The sequence below is a fragment of the Lissotriton helveticus genome, chromosome 8 (genome assembly GCF_964261635.1).
Source record: "Lissotriton helveticus chromosome 8, aLisHel1.1, whole genome shotgun sequence".
Taxonomy (NCBI): domain Eukaryota; kingdom Metazoa; phylum Chordata; class Amphibia; order Caudata; family Salamandridae; genus Lissotriton; species Lissotriton helveticus.
Window position 1 is genome coordinate 251,530,812 of NC_136069.1, and position 6,636 is coordinate 251,537,447.

A 6,636-nucleotide genomic window follows, 5' to 3' on the forward strand; every position below is an offset into this window, starting at 1 on the left:
AAAGTTAACATCTACTAATTTGCTAAGATTCAAAGAATGTTTATGCAAAACTTGAAAAAATAACTGTAAACCCCATGTAGCTGTTAAAGAACTAGATACTAGACTAGTCAAAGTAACATTCTTCGAAATTAGAGATCCCAGAATTACCCCAGGTCCCCTAAACTTTAATAGATGGACATTTAGATTTGGGGGTAGGAATTGCTACATTTCTTGAGAAAGCCTCTAACAAAAACTGTGAAATAGAAGGAGGCTCACAATCTATGGAGAAATATAATGAAAATCACCCCATTCTTTTAAATATCTCCAATGCCTAGAATAAGACTTTAATGTAGGTGGACTATCAGACTTTTGGATGGCCTCTGATAAGTGGGTGGGATGGTCTTTCCTCTGTAACCCTTTCTTTTGAACTTCCAAACCGACTGATGTAGGTGTCTTTGAAGAGGACCTAGGTTTCTAACAGCCTACGAACAAGAGGAAGTGAAGGAAAAGCATACAAGAGCTTCTGAGGTCATTCCATCAACAAGACATCCACATCAGCACCATTATCCAGATAATGAGACCACACTTTTGTTTTTGAGCATTTGTCAGAGATGTAAACAGATCAAGAAACAAGAATTACGAATCTCCTGCAATCCTTGCAAACGATCACACATGATAGGGCCATTTCTTGGGTGGTAATACCCTGTTGAGATAATCTGCTGTAAAATTGCTTTACTTAATGTAAATTGCCTACAACAACAACAAATATTTCTTTGCCCATGTCCTCAGCAGCATGGCTACCACACCTAATGATCTGTTTTTCACTGTTTCTTGGTGGTTTGAGTAGTTACCATATTGTCTGTTCTTACTAGAAAATGCTTCCTACGAATCTGAGCATGACATCTCTGGCCACTAACATTAATTCCCACCAGTTGGGCAAATGGTGAATTTCTGCTGCTGGAGACCATCATTCCTGTACTGATAGTTCTCTCAATGTGGCACCCCATTTAAAAGAACTTGCACCTACTGGATTCACACAGTGATTTCACCTGAGGAGAGAAAGACCTTTCTCCAGATTTGCTTTTATCAGCCATCATGGTTCTGCTTTCTTCACCTGGACTGATAAAGGTACCAGATTCTCAAACTCTTGAGACGCTGGTTTCCAATGTGAATGAAGATTTAACAGAAGTAGGGATGGATGAAGACGTCCTGAGGGGACCATAAAGATGCATGACACATTTGAAGAAAGAATGAAATTAGGTGACCCATAGCTACAACTTTGGTCTAGGAGTAAAACCATGCCCAGGTCTTATTAAATCGTGCTCCAATGTAAATCAGAACCTTGGAAGGAGTAAGCTGGCATTTCTTTCCAGTTGAACAGGAATCCATTCTGGTTCAAACAGGTCAACTCTGAAGTATATGCCAGAGTCTCAGACCCCCACAGTGTCTGAGTCGCTTACAGAGCATGAAGAAGTCAGCAGATATACATTTTGGCACAAAAGGTGAAAAAGAAAAACTACCACAGCAAACATGTTTGTAAAGAAGCGTGGTGCTGACTTGATGCCAAATACAAGGACACAAAACTGGAAATGCCAATTCTGTAAACAAAACGTCAGGCACTTACAGTGAGTAGACAACTGGAATGTAGAAGTAAGGGTCCATCACACCTACCACTATCATGAAGCTGCCTTCTACAATTAGCAGGTTGAATCTGGAAAGGTTGATGTAAATTCTAAAAGAGTTCTCTCCCAAACCACTTGAAGAGCACATGCATCAGATGTAGACCTCTCCCAAGTTTCCAAGAAATGTTGAATCCGGACCACTAGTCAAAAGATCAGGATGTCCTCAGCATAGTCAGGAGTGAGATGGCTTGAATGACCAACTCAGTTTCTGTTATTGTTGACTTTGACTGGAGAAACCTTTGTTATGTGTGCAAAATTTAGATGGTTCTTAGAAGGTTGCTGAAAAGAAGACTTTTCTGTGGATCGAGATGACATTGATTGTTGTTGCAGCTGATAATGGAAAGAAGAGGAGTGCTTGTTTTCATTACAAAAATGGGGCGTTCTCTCTACTAGATCTGGACAAAGGATGGATTCCCTGAAAAGGTGTATGAAGGGCCTCATATTTCTGAGGTGCCAATGTATGCCACTTCTTCAACATCATGTTCCTACGTGCTGAAATAACTGCTTCTTCTACCAAAGGTAATGCTCTGAGAATCTCAAGTGGGAACTCAATTTGTATCTCCATGCCATGCAAGAGTGAAGATCATTCAATCCTGTCTTCATCAGCTTTGAAGTGTTTCTTAAAGTCCACAATTAATAATTGAGCAGCTACGGCTTCCTAAATTCCAGCCGAGAGCTAAGTGTGAACTTGAATAGGCTTTTTTGAACCTTCTTGTCAGTATAATCTCTAATAAAGACATTGTCCAACATATAGGTTCAGCCAAACAAATTTCCTACTCAGAGTCAACAGCAATAGAATTCACTCCATATTATCAATGTTGGTAAACATCCATTACAATGCAGTCATTACAACGCCCTACCTTTACAATTCAACTGTTACAACGCAACTGCTTTTACATCACATGCCATTACAATCCTGCCATTACTACGCATGCCACTACAACGCATGCCATTATAACGCATACCATTACAACGCATGCCATTTTATGATTTATTTATTTTTTCTGAGTTTTATATAGCGCAAACTAGACCCGAGACATCGGGTATCAGACCGTTTTACACGAGCACTAGTTTCGTTACATGAGGACACATGTCCATTACAAAGCATTATAAGGTAAGTAATGGAGATTCTTTTAGCATTAGGGTGGGTATGGGTTGTGGGGTGCATGGGAATAGTATTTTGTACCCCTACACTATCCAACACTTTCCCTACTGTTGCACTCAGTGGAGTGGGAATAGTAATTTTTACCCCTACACTTTCCAACACTTAGTTGTTTTTACACCTACACCATCCAAGACTTGCCCTACTGTTGCACTCACTGGAGTGGGAATAGTAATTTTTGCCTCTACACTATCCAACACTTACCCTAAAACTATTACGCATTGTAATGGTATACGTTGTAATGGTATGTGTAGTAATGAAATGCGTTGTAATGGTAGTTTTAAAAAATGTGTTGTAATTGCATGCGTTGTAAAATCATACAATGTAATGGTAGTTGTGATGTAAAGACTGCATTGTAAAAGCATGCGTTGTAATGTCATATTTTCTACATGTTCTCCATTGTGTAAAAATTCTCCTTGAATCTAGGGAGATTGATTTTATCAGGCTTTTTTTCATCCCCTGAGGATAACATTTACATAATGATGATGGATTGAGGGGTTTTCCTGAGGATATCTCTGAACTGTTGCAACAAAATCTCAGTAGCAGTAAGGGGGAGGTCTGCTATTGGAAAAGCCATATTCTGGCAAACATGAAACAAAATCCCTGGTAGCAGGTCTTTACCAATCTGTCTGCCTTGACTGATTGGGGGTTTTTTATACCCCCATTCTGCATTTTTGTTTTAAAAATATGGGAGTTCCGGTCTGCCGAGCGAAGATGGCGGTCGCACCTTGAGTGCGCTCCTGGACCCCTCCTCCATCTGCTCGTCATCCTGCCCAGTAGAGAGTCACCTACCTTCTTCTCGTCACCCCCCCGGTGTCCTGAGCGCCCGGCTGCTTGTCTGACGGCTGCAATCAGGCAGCGGAGCCCCGTCCCTGAGGTGAAGGGCCTGCTTGTCTGTCCGGCGGGTGGTGGCCTAGGATGGCGGCGCGGCCGCACTAACTGCCACATTTTATGGTGCTGTGACCCTCTAGGCCCAGTGTGGGAGGTGCAGTCCCGGAGCATTTGGAGTGTGCCGCGGGTGCTGAGCCTCGGTTTGCAGACCCAGAGCACGGACCCACGAGTGCAGAGCAGGAGGCCCGGCAGAGCTGATCTCCCGGGCGGGCTGGGCTTGCAAGGCCTGCCGTGACCAGCCTCTGGGGAACCCGTGGTGGCCCGGGCCATTCGGCCACTTTGTCAGGCGACAGGCCGGCTGCGAGATCCGCGCAATTGTCCCCTGAGGCTCCTGCTGCAGGTGTTGTCACCTGAAGCTCCGCTGCAGTTTATGCCCTTCAGCCGCTGTGTGGGGGAGCCCTGCAGGGGCCTGGAACCGTCACCCGCCCGGCCTGTATGCGGGGGCATGGCCGGGGGTGCCCGGCAGTCAGGCCAAGTGTGCACGCCTCGAGAAACCGGCTCGGCCGCATCACCGGTGGTAAGTCCCGCCCACGGGAGCGGGTCCCGTGGTGGATGGGAGGGGCCCGCTCTGCGAGCGCGGGCAGCCTAATCCGGGAATCTCATTACGCCCCTCAGGCATCGGGTGGTTTCGGCCACATTTTCGGGCGGAGATGCTGGGCTTCTCTTGACTTTGGGCCCACTGCCCTGACTGCATCGGGCCTGAGCCCCTCCTGGCTCGCTGGCCCCTCCTGGCTCGCTGACTATACTGCGTCCTTTGCCCTAATTACACTGTCGCCTTACCAAGTGGTGCTTGGTGTGGGGGCGATCGGCCGCATTTACCGGGCGGCGAGGGGAGGTCCCCTCTCGGGCCTTCCTCCATCCCGGGCCTTCCTCTATCCTGGGCCTGCCATTGGGGTTCTGAGTGGCGGCCCCTCCCTGGGGGCCACCTTGCCCAACGGGCCCCTTTCCTAGGAGACCTAAGCCTTTCACTGCACTTCCTTGGATTTGGGCTTGGGACTCTTCGGGTAGGCCTGGCAGCAGGGCGCCACTTCTGCCCTCCTGGGCCGGTGCGGCGGAGTCCCAGGGGGATCGGCTGGGCCTCCTGAACAGCTTGAGGGTCCCCCCCCTCCCGGCCTACCGTTGGGGCCTGGGGATCTGCCCCTAGGACACAGGTCTTTGAGCCGGGTGTCCTTGCCCCGGCCGGTTCACCCGCGGGCGGACTAGGTGTGCCGCCGCCCCCGCTGCGGGTGGCGCCTTGGCCCGGACCCTCTGGGTGATACATGGCCCGCCACCAGAGTGTGCACCTCGAGTCACTCAGACTTCCCCATCTGCCCCCGAAGGTGCCGCCATGGGCCGGAACGGTCCGGCCAAGACCCCGGCCACTCAGACCAAGATGGACCGCTTCACGACCGCCGACGGTAGGGGCCACGGGGAGAACCGCTGAAAAGGAGGTGCCACCACCATCCGATCTGTCCACCATCCTACAGGCCATCCACACCTCGCAGTCCTCAGTTGAGGGCAAGATAGCAGAAGTCCGGGTGGACATGACCCTCATTCGGCAGGACCTCCGGAATGTTACGGCCCGAATCACCGAAACTGAATCCCGTATTTCATTGGTGGAAGACGACGTCCAGCAATTTAAGGGCAGGTGGCTCGCCTCCAGGCCCACACTCAGGAACTGCACCGGAGGACCGAGGATGCCGAAAATCGATCGCGCATCAACAATCTTCGTCTGGTGGGATTTTCTGGAGGGGGCGGAGCAGGGCCACCCTGTTGAATTCATTGAGAAATGGTCGAGGTCCTGGCTTCCTGAGGGCTCCCTTTCCCCCTGGTTTGCAATAAAGCGACCGCACCGATCCCCGGCGCCAAGGCCTCCGGCAGGCATGCCGTCCCGCCCGATCATAAGGAGAATCCTCAATTATAAGGACCGCAACTCCATCCTGGTTGAAGCCCGCAAGCAGCGACGCCTCCCTTACGAGAATCATTCAATCCTGATTTTTCCAGACTACACTCGAGAGGTCCAGGGCCAACGTCGCTCGTTAGGGGTGGTCAAGCTAAAATTACGGGCCCTCAACATCCAATATCGACTTCTCTTTCTGGCTCACCTACGGGTGGTGTTCGACAATAAAACTCTGTTCTTGGACACCCCGACGGATGCCTGGACCTGGGCCACGGAGGAACATCCCACTCGGCTCACTGACCAACCTCCCCTCCGGAATGGTGCAGAGGGCAGGCCCCCTCATGTTGGCCTGCCAGAACGCAACTGCTCAAGTAGGCGCCGTGGGCACAAGAGGGCCCGATCTGACTCCCCGTTGGTTCCTGCCCGGGGGCCGGGTCGTCCCCGGGGGGGTCTCCGGGTTGTGCAGAGTTCTGGCTCCTCTAGCCGCCTGGGACACGGGGGGCCTCGCCTCCCTCTTCCATGCCTGACCTCCCGGACACTGACCTCTCCCGCAGCCCGACGCTTCTCAGCAATCCAGCCTGAGTTTGCCTCTGCCCACCGGGCCTGGCTCCGCGGCCGGAGGCATGTTTCTACCTAACTGTTCGGTCTCCAGTTCTGGACTTGATTACGGACATCCTGCCACAAGAAGGGGTCCTCCGTGCCTTATTTGATCCCAAGCGTTTTTGGTCCTGTAGTGTTGTTTTGTTAGGGCGACAGATGCTTCTGTCCCTGAAGTATAGGGTGGGGGTAGGGTGCGGTGGAGGGGATAGTTGTCCCCAGTTTTCTGTTCTTTGTTCTGAGTTCCATTTTTGTTTCACCATGCCAGCTCTTCCTCGTTCCTTTACATCAGCGCTTTCAAGAAGCCACACCGTTTCCGTTGGGGGACACAGTCCCTGCCGTCTGGGCTCCTAATCTCCCCCTCGACAGAATGGTCCGTGACTATGTCTGACATATCACAGCATGGGGTTTCATTGCGTCTTCTGTCCTGGAATGTCAATGGTCTC